This window comes from Panthera pardus, unplaced genomic scaffold (assembly GCF_024362965.1).
Source record: "Panthera pardus isolate Hobbes unplaced genomic scaffold, ASM2436296v1 HiC_scaffold_8, whole genome shotgun sequence".
In the NCBI taxonomy this organism is placed as follows: Eukaryota; Metazoa; Chordata; class Mammalia; order Carnivora; family Felidae; genus Panthera; species Panthera pardus.
This window is the reverse complement of record NW_026527013.1, coordinates 108,279,886-108,293,241: the sequence shown is the minus strand read 5'-3', so window position 1 is coordinate 108,293,241 and position 13,356 is coordinate 108,279,886. Positions and strand designations below refer to the sequence as shown.

Genomic DNA, 13,356 nt, shown 5'->3' with positions numbered 1-13,356 from the left:
CCAGCCTCGGTTATGAGCCTGTCTCTGAAGGTAGGGAAGGACACAATCAATTTTTACAAGAGGAAATTCAGGGATGACTAGGTTGACAGAGATGATGTTTATCAATCACACACGGAGTGAAGGCAAATCTCTGCAATTTCTCTCTTGGGATAATGCAATCGGATGGAATTCTCAGCAGCATTCTCCTTTATTTAAATTGGATTAGAAACAGAGTTTATATTAACACATATTATCCATTCCTAAGACCTACTAAGATTTCTCTAGAGAGGAAATATTGTACATGAAAAAAAAAAAATAAGAGCATGGGTCAGAAGTCAGAGTCCTGTGTTCAAATCCTAGAATATTATCTAGATTTGTCATAGTCCATAAATAACCCAACTCTTGGAAGCTCAATTTCCACATCTGTAAAATGGAGATAGCTACACTGAATGGCCATAGTTTTGGGGGAAGATTAAAGGAGATAACTTACATACAACGTCTAGTTTCTACCTGGCACTTAAAAATGTCCGTTTCTTTCCTATGACTTCTTTCTTCTACTTTTCCCTTTTATTTCTTCTGACTAGATTTAAAACATCTCTGAAGCTCCTATTTGTTCTATTCCCCAAAGGACTCCTTAAATGCCACAAGACATCCAAATTTTCAGAAGTTTGCATAACATTTTTGAAAGAGCCATGGAAACATATATGTCTGGCCAAATGACCCTAACCTTCCCAGGTCTAACCAAATGATAGTGTTGTGAAGCCTTGTCATCCTGGCTGTGTTCAGGATACAAACTTCCCTCATGATGCTGAGACTGATTTGCACACAGTAGAGGTCAACTCTGTCATATTTCTTTAGGAAAGCCTCCCCTGTTTTTCTAGTCAATTCATACATTTTTAGTATGACCCCACATTAACATGTTATGTCTCTGTTCCAGTGCTCACAGAAATTCTAATCTTGTGTCTGCCTCTGTGTGGCCGTTTTTAAATTTAGATTTGTATTTCTGAAGAAAGGGACAGTATTTTCTTCTGTTCACAACTGTATCCTAAGTGCCTATGCTTGAGATAAGAGATGGAGAATATTCCAGAATCAAGTACCTTTTCTGAGTTGTCCCTAAAACACATCTTCACCCCTCCCCTTCCCACAATTTATCAACACTTACTTGGATTGTAAAACTTAGGATGCTGCTTTGTGCCAAAGATAGCAGAAGTTATGTTTCTCTGTCACTAGCAACTTAAGGTCTTCTTTTTTATGATTCGTTTCTTAATTTATTCATTCACTTGCTGAAGTAGTTTTATTTTGGAAGAAAATATTCCATGCAGCTCTAATTTTTTAGTTTCACAAATGAAAGGATCCATTTACAAAAAGTGGGGACTGAGATAAAAGGCTCTAAAAATGCATTTCCCCTCAAGCAGATGGACTAGTACAATGTGCCGTGGAATGGACGTTTCCTGTCCTACATCCACAGAAGCATGGGAATGCAAGTTCATGATTGCGTGTTGGGGCCTCAGATTCAGAGTTCAGCCCTTGTAAGAGCTGTGCTAAGAGGTTTCTGCACTGTCTACCACCTCCAATTTGGAAACCCATTTGACTTTTTCCATTAGTGTTTTTCTTCTTTTTGAAGTGTTGTAATTCAGCCTCAGTGTGTGGTCTGGCTTCATTCTCACAAGAGCAGAGACAGGAAGATTTGAGCCAAACTGTGGTGGGCCAATGATACAAATTGCCTCTATTTTCCGTTTTAACAACAATTGTTTTTACTTTAACAACTCTGAGGCTGGAACTTTCTTGGGCGGCAGGGAGGAGGAGAGTGGAATTTTGAATATCCATGAATAAAAAAATAAATAAAAATAAAGGATAAATCTATGTGAAGTGGCCCACAAGAAGAAAAATGATTATATATCACTAATAGTATTTATATTTTATATAAGTATATACAATACATATATTATATTTTGAATTAAAAAAATGCTTCTATGTGATTTGTCAGGAGTCACCAAATTGGTACATGCTATGACTTTGCCACCACAAACCAACTTACTCTGTTTCATAGTGTATTATACTTCCTTTAGGATTCTAATTTGGGCTTGAATCCATGTGTTTCCATAAGTCAGCCACTCTTGAACCTGAACCAGCTCCTAACCTCACTTTTTGAATAAGTTAATGGGGGATATGTCCACATTTAATATCCAGTGCTGTATTCATTGCCTTTCTGGTTACCCATAATTGGATGATTACAGAAGGGAAATCTATTGTAGAGTGCGGAGTGCGATGCACCTCTCACTATGTTGAAATTTATGTTCATAATGTAAATTATGTAATAAATTATATGGTAAATGCAGGAACAAACATGTGGCTCTGAACTGAAATTCAACATGACACTCTCAAATAAATGTTGAAATGTTAGACAAACCATTTGTTTTTACTACCTCAACTTTTAAAGTCTGCTAAATGGGATAATGATTCCTGTCTCCACCTATATTGAAGAATTAAAGAGTTATTGTCTATAATGTGATTCTAAAGTCATCTGGCTCCCAGATGCACTGCTTTTTATAATAAAATCAGACATAGATAATCAACTTTATTCATTATTTACTATATAGCTCAATATTCAACTCAGGCTGAATTGAGAAGTTTTAAAATACTATCACTTCTCCGATCATTTCGTAAGAACGATTTGCCCACAACTCATATTCACCCCATTTTTATTAATTATAACCACAAATTCTGTGGTTGTATCTTCTTCTCATATAGTTGATATATTTCTTTGTCCCTCAGGATCTGAACCTATGTTTTCAATTCAGTCTGAACCTATTACTTTGGATTAGACTCTTTTTCAATCAGTGTTGTCAGTGTTTACTCCACTTGTTCATTTCTGTATATATTTACTCAGTTCATAGATATTGACCACATTATATTTGCAAGGTATAGAGATAATACAAAAAATAAGAAACTCAAAGTTCCTGCCTTCAAGTAGTTTACATTTGGGGTTGGACTAGGTTAAGTTACAGAGAAAAACAAAAGAAAATATTGCATAGGGCATGGTAGGATGAATAATGATTTCTCGAAGAAGGTAACATTTGAAGAAAGATTTAAAATATGTAAAAAGTTAGGCATTCTGTTATGGGGAGAGGGAAGAGGAAGGATGAAGGCTGAGAAGGTGCAGAGGAGGTGGGGAATGCCAGAAAATTAGGCAAGGGCAAGGTTCCACAGGGGTCGTGGTCCATAATAAGTTCTTCCAATTTTATGTAGAGAGTGTGATACCATGAAAGCATTTGAGTACAGGAAACATTCATGGTATTAGTTTCTAATACTATAATGGCCTGTTTCTTTGAAAGAACCAGGAAAAAAATCAGTAAGTATATACTGAAGGTTTTCTTTGTGCAGGACATTAGGCTCAAATTGTGAGTAAATAAATAACACAATTAGAAGCCTGGCCTTCAGAATCTGACAGTGTATTAGAGCAGATGGATCACAAACAGATAAGAAGATAGGGATAGTGGAATTGGATGAAGGTGATTAAAAGGCACAAACTTCCAGAGTGCCTGGGTGGATCAGCCCGTTAAGTGTCCGACTTCAGCTCAGGTCATGAACTCAGGGTTCACGATTTTGAGCATTGCTCTAGGCTCTGTGCTGACAGCTCACAGCCTGGAGCCTGCTTCAGACTCTCTCTCTGTCTCTCTGTCTCTGTCTCTGTCTCTGTCTCTCTCTCTGCCCATCCCCCACTTGTGCTCTGTCTCTCTCTCTCTCAAAAATAAATAAAAATATTTTTTTAAAGGCACAAATTTCCAGTTATAAGTACTAGGGATGTAATGTATATATAATGTCATATGTGTGTGTGTGTGTGTGTGTGTGTGTGTGTGTGTGTATAGTTTTGTTTCTTGGAATTTTTTTGCACTTGTATGAAGTGGTAGGTATAAACTAAACTTATTGTGATAGTCATTTCACATTATATGTAAGTCAAATAATTATGCTGTACACTCTAAACTTATACAGTGCTGTGTGTCAAGTATATCTTAATAAAACTGGCAAACGTACTTGTACATCAGGAGACTGCACATGCCAAATTAGTGGGATGGCCTTCTTCTCCTTAAAGAGCTGATTCTTCCTTGGGAAAACAGAGCAGTCACAGGTAAGGCAAATGGATGACAACAGAAGATTACTCCACACTATGTGCAAAATATTTGAAAATAGGCATATCAAGGAGAGCTAGAATAGTAAGATGATGTTGGTTGGAGAAAGAAGGCTTGAATGGGGACTTGAACAACTAGCAAACATCAAAGAGAGAGGAAGAAAAAGAAGATACAACAGAATATAATATATAGAACTCATGGGGCATTAAGGATTTTGGACAAGTAAGATAGGAGAGAGGAATGGACAGGCCAAAATTTTGCCTTCCAAGCCAAGCAGAAATTTTTAAATTTATTGATGAAGATACTGTCAGAATTTGTTCAGGGGAGTAATGAAAACTATATGTGAGGAAGACTAGAGTGAAAGGGATATAAAGGGAGGTCCAATAAAATGAAAGAAAGTTTGAAGTAATGTAACCCAATCTTTATATTTTACATATGTAAAAACAGGAGCCCAAGAATTGAACTTATTTTTTCAGGTTTTTACGGCCTGTGAGGATCAAGGAAGGGGAGAGAGAGAGATGTGAGTAGGTGGCTGAAACCCAAGACAGGACACCCTTATACAGCTTACTTTGGAGTGATGGCAGTACAATCACCAAAAGGTTTTAATGGATGTATAATAAAATATATAAAGGACATTTATAATTTGCATAAAGATATTTTTACTTTTTATTGAAATATAATGTGCATAAAGTATACACATTTGAAATGCAGAGTTTAATACATTTTTGCACAGGGAACATAGTTTTATGTAACTAAAAAACAGATGAAAAAATAGAACATATAGAAGATATAGAACATTCAAAAGCCTCTCTACTAACAGTCTACCAGTTAAAATGCCCTCAGATATTAACCAATATCCTCTTTTATCAACTAGATTCATTTTGCCAGTTTTAAACTTTAAACAAATGAAGTTATAAAATATAGGTATTCTTTTTTTATTGCTTTTGTTTATTTAATTTTAAATTCCGGTGTGGTTAACAGTGTTATATTTGTTTCAGGTGTACAATATAGTGAGTCAACACTTCCAAACAACAGCCGTTGCTCATCACAAGTGCACTTCCTCATCCCCATCACCAAATACAGGTATTCTTTCATGTCTGGTTTCTCTGAATCATCCCACAGGGAGGTTCACCTAGTTGTTAAATACAGCAGTAGAGTTCTTCTTTATTATTTCTGTATATCATCACATCGTACAGATGTACAAATATTATTGATGGAGTTTTGTTTCCTGTTTTCTATTGTGACTAATACGGCTGTGAATATTCTCACACCTGCTTTTAGTGTACAATGATATGTGTTTCCCTTGATTACATAGCTAGAAGTGGAATTGCTGGGTTATAAGGTATGCATGCACAAAGCTTTAGAGATACTGTCAGTTTACCAAAATAGTTATAAAAATGTATATTCCCACTAAGTGGTTTATAAGGGTTCCGCATCCCTCAAGGTCATTTAAAAAAAAAGTTGAGAGTTTAACTGAAATTGTATTGAAGCTATAGATAAATTTAGAGAGAATTGGCATTTTAAGAATATGGAATACTCCAATCTCTGGCCATAGTGTTTTTTTTTTCCATTTATTAAGGTTTTCTTTGATTTCTTTTGTAACAATTTATAGATTACTGTGTTGAGGTATTACAGTTTTCATTATATTTATTCCTAGGTATTTGGTGACTTTCAAGCTATATTATTATTGATTTTTCTTTCAACTTTTATTTTCTGAATGTCTATAGCTAGTATATAAATGTAATTCATCCATATAGAGTGTAAATTCAACAATATTGCAAAAATTTAATTATAATTGTTTATCTGTATACTTCTTAGATTTGTGTGTTTTCCATCCTTATATTTATGCTTCATTCTGAATTATTTTCTACTAATCTATAATCTAATCACTGATACTGTCTTCTGCAATTCTTAAGTTGGCATTAAACCCATCTTTTAATACTCAATTTCAATTATCTAAGCTTTATATTTGATTTCTCTTTTAAATACTGTTGCTGTTTGGTGAGGTTTTTCAAATTGTAATCTATTTTACTAAATATATTAATCTCCATTATTTAAGAATCTATATGTCTTTTCTTTGTTCTGGTTACTTGATTGCTGTTCTGGACATATTTTGTAAGTTTTGGAAAATACGTAGAAAAAAAAGTATAAAGGCTTTAGACATCTTCCTCCAGAGAAGATTTAGTGTGTTTGTTTTTCCAATCCAATTTGAGTATAGGCAGATCACTTCCATCTAGGCAAAACTGGTCTATTTTTAGTTGGTTCTTACTCCTTGTATGCAACCCTTGCAGGAATCTCAATGTAAAAAAGTCTTAAGTGTTTAAATGGGATCATTCTTATTTGGGGGAGCTGAACGCTGCTTTTTGTCTCTCCAGCATCAGGAGATTTTCACAATCTCAGCTAAACTAGTTAGCTTCTGAGCAGCATCTCAGAGTTTCTCTGTAACAGAATCGGTGAGTCCTTGGGGTAGAAATTATATATAGACTGTCAGAGTCACTTTCCTAAAGTCCCTTGATAGGGGTTTCTTCAAATTATACCTCTTCTAATAACGCTAGTTCCAATTGTTTTGTCTTCCAAGAGTTTCTAGGCTGCTGTTTTGTGATCATTTTCTATGTTCAGGGCTAGGAATTGGCAGTCAAGGTGAAAACGTAGAGACAAATGGAGGGTTCATTTTAATGCATTAGCTTTCTTTTCAGGAATTTGGTTCCTCGATTTCTGGTTGCCTTAGTTATTGGAAAATAATTTTAAACAGTTCTTTTTTTAGTTTGTTTCATTTCACTCAGCTTTAATAGTTGATCTCTGAAAGATGTTTTGTCTAATACACTTACTGAATCACAGCAAGAATCTCTGAGCTATAAATACAGTTTCAAATATGTAAAATGATATTTAAGACAAAAATTAAAACAGGAGAATCCTTTTTCCCATTATTGTACTATTTTAGGTTTGGGACTTTTGGGGTTCTGTTTGTTTTGCATATTTATTATAACTTTGCAATCTCAGTACATGACATTTAAGAAACTTTATAACCTGACTCTTGAACAACTTCTCCAATACCATCTTCTGTCTTATCTCCTAAACCAGCCTGAACTTCTCAAGGCTTCAAAAATATTTCATGCATTTTCTCATATCTACATTTTTGCATGCAATTTTTATATTCCCAGAACTAAGCTTCTCAACTGATAAATCCGGAATATTTGCATGCAGCCAGTGGATTAAAGGTGTGGTAAGATATAGATCCTTTCAACTCACAGGGTGGCTGGTCAGAGTCAGGACTGGCCAGAGCACTCAGGGAAGTTGCCTCCAACTGAGAATTACTTCCTCATTTCCCACAGTGTGCTGTAAAAATAGTATATGTGCTATGAAATGAACAAATTTGGAAGCAGTGGCCAAGAATATTTCCCTCCACTCTCTTCCACATTCCTATACACAATTAATTTTCATTCCATGAAAGGTTTTGCTCACTTTTTAAGACCTTGCACAATTGTAATCTCCTTTCCACTCACTTTATTCATTTCTATAACAACATAATGTTGTAATTTTGTGGCTTTTGATATTGTACCAAATATATGGGTTTTGAAGTTAGAAAAACTAAATTTGAATCCTACATGAGGTCTTGTGGTCATTGGTAAGTTTTCTTGGAGTGTCAGTTGTCACATCTGTAAAATGAGGGAAATACTACCTACCTCGTTATTTTAAAAATACTTTTTGAATGCATATTTTATGCTAACCACTGAGTTAGTCATTAGATTAAGAGAATTTTTGTGAATGTGTATAGCAATAGCATAGGAAACATCTTTTAATCCCTTAATTTGAAATTTTACTTTACATAATTTTAAGATCAGTAAATTAGATGGACAGCAGTTGGCAAAGGACTGGCACCAATTCATTGAGGTTCCAAATTTTAGAGCCTGAGTAAATATGCAAATTGTACCTTGTATCAGTTGGTCCCTTAAATTCTTATCGTTCTATAGATGAATTCTAAACAGTCTTCTTTGGAAGTCTGCTTGAAAGACTTCTCTTACTTGTGAGATTCATTAATCTGAGTAGAGAATCATACAAATTATATGGATATTGGGTTTGCTTCCTAACTCATGGCATCTTCCTTACAGCGGCTCATTTTTTGAAAGCAATTGGTTATCAAGAATGCAGACCCTAAGCCAGTCAAACCTGGGTTTAATTCCTGTCTCTCCCATTTACTAGGTGTTCATCTCATGTAAATAGTGCATTCATTGATTAAATAGCCAGTCTAGGCTCCAGCTTCCTCATCTGTAGAGACTGAAGTAATAATTGCATATGACTTGTAGGAATTTTGTGAGGATAGGAGGGGATTCTACATGTAAAACTATTATGGCATAGTGGTGCCTGGGTGGCTCAGTCGGTTAAGCAGCCAACTCTTGATTTCAGCTCAGGGCATGATTTCAGGGTTCATGGGATCAAGCCCTGCACCAGGCTCTGCACTGTCAGTGCAGCTTGGGACTCTCTCTCTCTCTCTCTCTCTGCCTCTCTTTTTCTCAAAATAAATAAATAAAAAATAAATAAATAAATAAATAAATAAATAAATAAATAAACATTTAAAACAAACAAAAAAAAAACAAACAAAAAACTTTTCTGGCATGGCACACAATAAGTGCTCAATAGCCACTGGCTATTGTTATTTTCCCAGCCTTAGGCTCTCTTCCAAGAGTCTCAGTGCATTGGCCAAAGAGCAATTTAATCTATTTCCTTCTTCCACCACCATTTTCCAGAGTCCTCAATCCCAGGTGAGAGTGTTGGAAAAAGTTTTAATTCTGAAATGTATTTGGGCAGGCCAGTTATTCCACATAAATCAAGCACCCCCTTGAGGTTCCCCGTTTTTTAAAAGCATGGGAATGTGGGCTGTCTTGGCTTCACTGCTTTTGTCCGGTGTGTAGGATGTCCTGGCAGTCCATCCACTTGAGCCTGAAATTTGGCCTTGGGGCTGGGTTCTGCTCACTTCCTCCTAAGTGGGCTTTCAGGCCAGGAAAATGTTGTAATAGAGTTTCTTCTCTCCAAAAAATCCCTAGAGACTCCTCCTCTTGGACTTGAGGGTAGACATTCAAATACTGCCTTCCTTGGATGTTTTTTAGTTTAGCCAAGGATTAAGTTTTTCAAATTGTCTGCCTTAATAAATATGTCCAACCATTCTATTCACTCTATATTTGAACCCAAGGTCAAGGGCTGTTTATATTTAAACCCTTTCCAGAAACTCATATTCTTTTCCTTTGTGACCTTTTAACCCACCTGCTGTGTGTGTATGTGTGTGTATATGTGTGCCTATGCGTGTGTGTGTGTGTGTGTGTGTGTGTGTGTGTTAGGCTCTTGATTGCTGACTTTTCCTTTTATACATTTAATCTTCTTTTATTTTCTATTTTAATATATGTACTAGAGCACAATGAGGTATTTTTAAAATAGATGTATATACTAACGTGAGAGGCAGAAAAAAATACTTTGGAACAACAAAAAAAATATGCAGGAAATGGACATGGAAAATACCCATTTTAAGTTTGGTGGGTAAAAGCACAAGCACATTAGGGATGGAAAAGTGCTTCCAGAGGACAGCCCTACTTAAAAATAGAGAGAGAGAGGGAGCCCCCATTGCCCTGATTCTGATTCACAGTCTTTTATTTTAGGCTGTGATCCTGAGCCAACGTATTGAAACCCATTCGTCATGGAGTACCGACAGATGTAGGCAATGACACAAATGATTTCACTGTCTTCCAAAAGGTAATCTATACAAAGCACCATGGCTTATCAGCCCTTCACTTATCTGTGCACAGGATTTGTTATTTTCTCATTGAAAACACAGAGAAAAGTGAGGGCTATACAAACAATTACCCCAGGTACACAGAGATGATCTTGGAAGTTATAGCTACTTTATCTAGAAGAGTTCAAAAAAGCCTTAAACCTAATGACTACAAAGGAGAATGTTTCTGTCTTTAGCTAAGTGAGGCATGCATTTCTTATGGGAAAAGAAAAATTCTATCTATATAATCCAGGGTTGTTTTTCCTTCTGTTTATAGGGAATATTCTAATATACTATTTCAATCACCTTTAAAGATGCTGATTCTAAAGTATAATGCGGTGAGAACTGAATTCTCTAAAGAATAGTCAGCACCTTCTACAATAAGCCCTTTGAAGAGTCATGGATACACATCCACATCATCTTAGACGATGAAGTTGGCAAGTTTCACTCTTCCTTCCTCTGTCTGTGCCTCCATACACCTTTCCAGTCACATCTTACAAGAGATATACCATATATTACATTCTTAAAGAACATGTGAGAATGATTAGTTCATTAAATGATCCATGTCTAGGGGCAGTGGAAGATCAAGATACGTCTGCCAAAATCTTTCGATCCAGCTTTGCCTACTGTCCCTATCTTAACCTTCTTCTTTTTCTTCTTCCTCTAATGTGTATAAAGAAAGGCCTGGTTTGTCCCTTTGCAAGGTTACTGGATCCTTTTAAAATGTTCTTATGTGAGATTTTATATTCCCCAAAGTTTGACATTTCCTGAATTTTCATTAATTCTGATGGCTGGGAAATTATCACCTAGTGAAATTTACAAAATCAAAGTAGCCATGGGCCTCTCTTAAATACCAGCTTTAAAATGCTTATGGAGACTGGCAAGCTAATTGCCTTTTCTAGATGTTCTTGCTTACAGAACAGTTGCAAGGTAATTCTGGGAAGATTTCCAGGAGAACTTGATCCAGTAATCAGATTATTCAGAGATCCATAATGATATCATCAGCCTCGAGTACAGAGGCACTTTCTTGGAATGATTGCAGTGGAAAAGAGATTCAAAACTGACAATAAATATTTTCATAATTTTCAATAACAGTATCATGAACATTATGTTGGCTAGTGAATGGTGTTTCATTGTTTTCAATATTTTGACTAATAAAATTTATGAATGCCTCATTTAAAGATTGTATAAGCTCTATTACTATTGGAATATTTTTGTTAACCACAACTTTGACAGATAACATTGTTTTGTTTTTTCCTTCAAGCTAAGCCAACTTGGTGCTGAGTGAAATCTATTGTGTATCGTGACTTTGTCAATGCAAATTGAAGGCTATTCCTAGAACAACAATATACAATGTTTAATCACTACTTATGGTACCCTATATTTTTCTCTTGAATAGGCTTGGGTTCATTTCTTTCAATGAAAGTTTGGCTTCTAGACTATTGTTGCCAAGGTATTCCATAGGAACCAGAAAGAGCTTCTCCAGAGAGTTCTAAGTAATTATTATACCACATTGACAAAAGATTCATATTGTCAGCTCTTAGAATTATAGAGGAAACTTAAGCAGAAAAGTCAAACTTAAGTCCTCTGAAGAAAGAATCTGAAAGCAAAGAAGATCTAAATAAAATTCAGGCATAGAAAGTATACAGAAAGATGTTCCTGTGGTTATATGGAGCTTGTAAAAACTAGGGTGAGACAAAGAACTGAGAGCTAGACAAAGTCCTGTTACAGGTATGTCTCCTGGTTCAACAAGCCGGGCTTTGTCTTTAAAATGATCTCATTGACCAGGTCAGACAAGAGGCCCTTAAAGACAGGTTTTCCAATTTATGCCTTCTCTGAGATATCTCTCTTACCAAAGAGCCTGGAAGCTGTAATCATAAAACCAAACTATGACATCAGTTGTTTTCAAGTAACTAAAGACGTTAATGCAATTTTTATAGTGCAAAGGCTCTCAAAAGTTAGCACAGGCTAATGTTTCCTATTAAAAGCCATAATTGATCTCTGAAATTAATAAATATGTAATCTGGAAGTACTTTGTATCTTTTGAAATATATACAACAAATTATTTTACTAGACTTCCTATTTTACATATTCTGGTGATCAAAGAGAACAGAAAGAAAATATTTCCTTGAAATCAGAATTTTAAGAACCATGGACCCCTACGTATCTTCTCACCTTTTTAAAACTAGAGTGGGAGTCTTAGTTTTTCTAATTCCTTTTTGTCAATTCATGCCCCAGTGAAATTTAACAAATAATTATTGAATGCATTAATGCCCTCAGCATTCTGACCATAGGAATATTATCAAAAATAACAACAGTCATGGTTTCCATTAGGGATACAAGGTTTTGTTAGAAAATACAAACATAAGTTCAGTATATAGCAGTACAAAACCGTACACCAAACACGGTCAAAGAAGCATATATGGTACAGTATTACTACAGGTACTATTAGGAAAATTTTGCAGAACACTTGAGTTACCAGAGGATAGCAGAGAGAAAAAAGCCGGATTTTAAAAGGAATAATTAAAAAATTCAGTTTAGTAAACTTGACAGCAATCACTGAACTCATTCTTGTACAGATCGTTAAATAATGTTTTGGTTACTAAAAAAAAAAGTTTTAATTGCAAAAGCATTGGCAAGAGTTTATTTAAAAAGTAATGTGGGGCACCTGGGTGACTCATTCGGTTCAGCCTCCGACTTCAGCTCAGGTCATGATCTTGCAGTTTGTGGGTTTGAGCCCCACATCAGACACTGTGCTGACAGCTCCAAGCCTGAGTCCTGCTTCCGATTCTGTGTGTGTGTGTGTGTGTGTGTGTGTGTGTGTGTGTGTGTGTGTCTGCCCCTCATCTTCTCTCTCTCTCTCTCTCCCTCTGTCTCTCTCTCAAAAATAAATAAACTTAACAAAATTTTTTAAAAAAAGTAATGGAACATCTCTACTCTCTGCTCAATGAGGAGTGAGTAGCTTTGAGCAGAAGCAGACAAATATTGATAGTTGTAACTTGTATTTGTGCTTCACAAGTACCAGGCTCTATGCTTAACACATTGCCTACAACACTCTTAGACTTTCTCATCACAAGTCTATGAAGTAGGAAATCTGTTATATCCATTTTACATATGAAGAAACTGAGGCCAAGAGTGAGTAATAATTTGCTTGTAGTCAAGTGTCAGAGAAGTAGTAAAGTTGGCCTTAACATGATAATAAGACTCATATACCTGTAATATAACTTCTAAATTATAACATATAAAAATAATGTTTGATAGATGTCTCCTTCTAACTATAACAAAGTAGATTGCATGACAGTAATACTGCTGCTTAGGTTAACTACAGAAAAAAAAATTTAAACTGCAAAACACAAAAACCAAAACAGCCAATTGGAGGGATGGGAGAACAGTCAAGGAGACCTGGGAGAGAAGAAAAATGAATTAAAATATGTCATACATTTGCCACTGATATTTTTTCCTTGGGACATTTGGTAACTCAAAGCA

The 13,356-nt window shown here is 35.5% G+C and overlaps 1 long non-coding RNA gene across 1 annotated transcript in view; it reads left to right on the top strand.

The window, feature by feature from the left end:
• LOC109263774 (uncharacterized) overlaps positions 1–13,356 on the top strand; it is an 80,057-nt gene that overhangs the window by 41,415 nt on the left and 25,286 nt on the right. Inside the window, exon 8 of the long non-coding RNA XR_008420453.1 lies at positions 5,121–5,192. This is a non-coding gene — a long non-coding RNA (uncharacterized LOC109263774). The remainder of the gene's footprint in view (positions 1–5,120; positions 5,193–13,356) is intronic.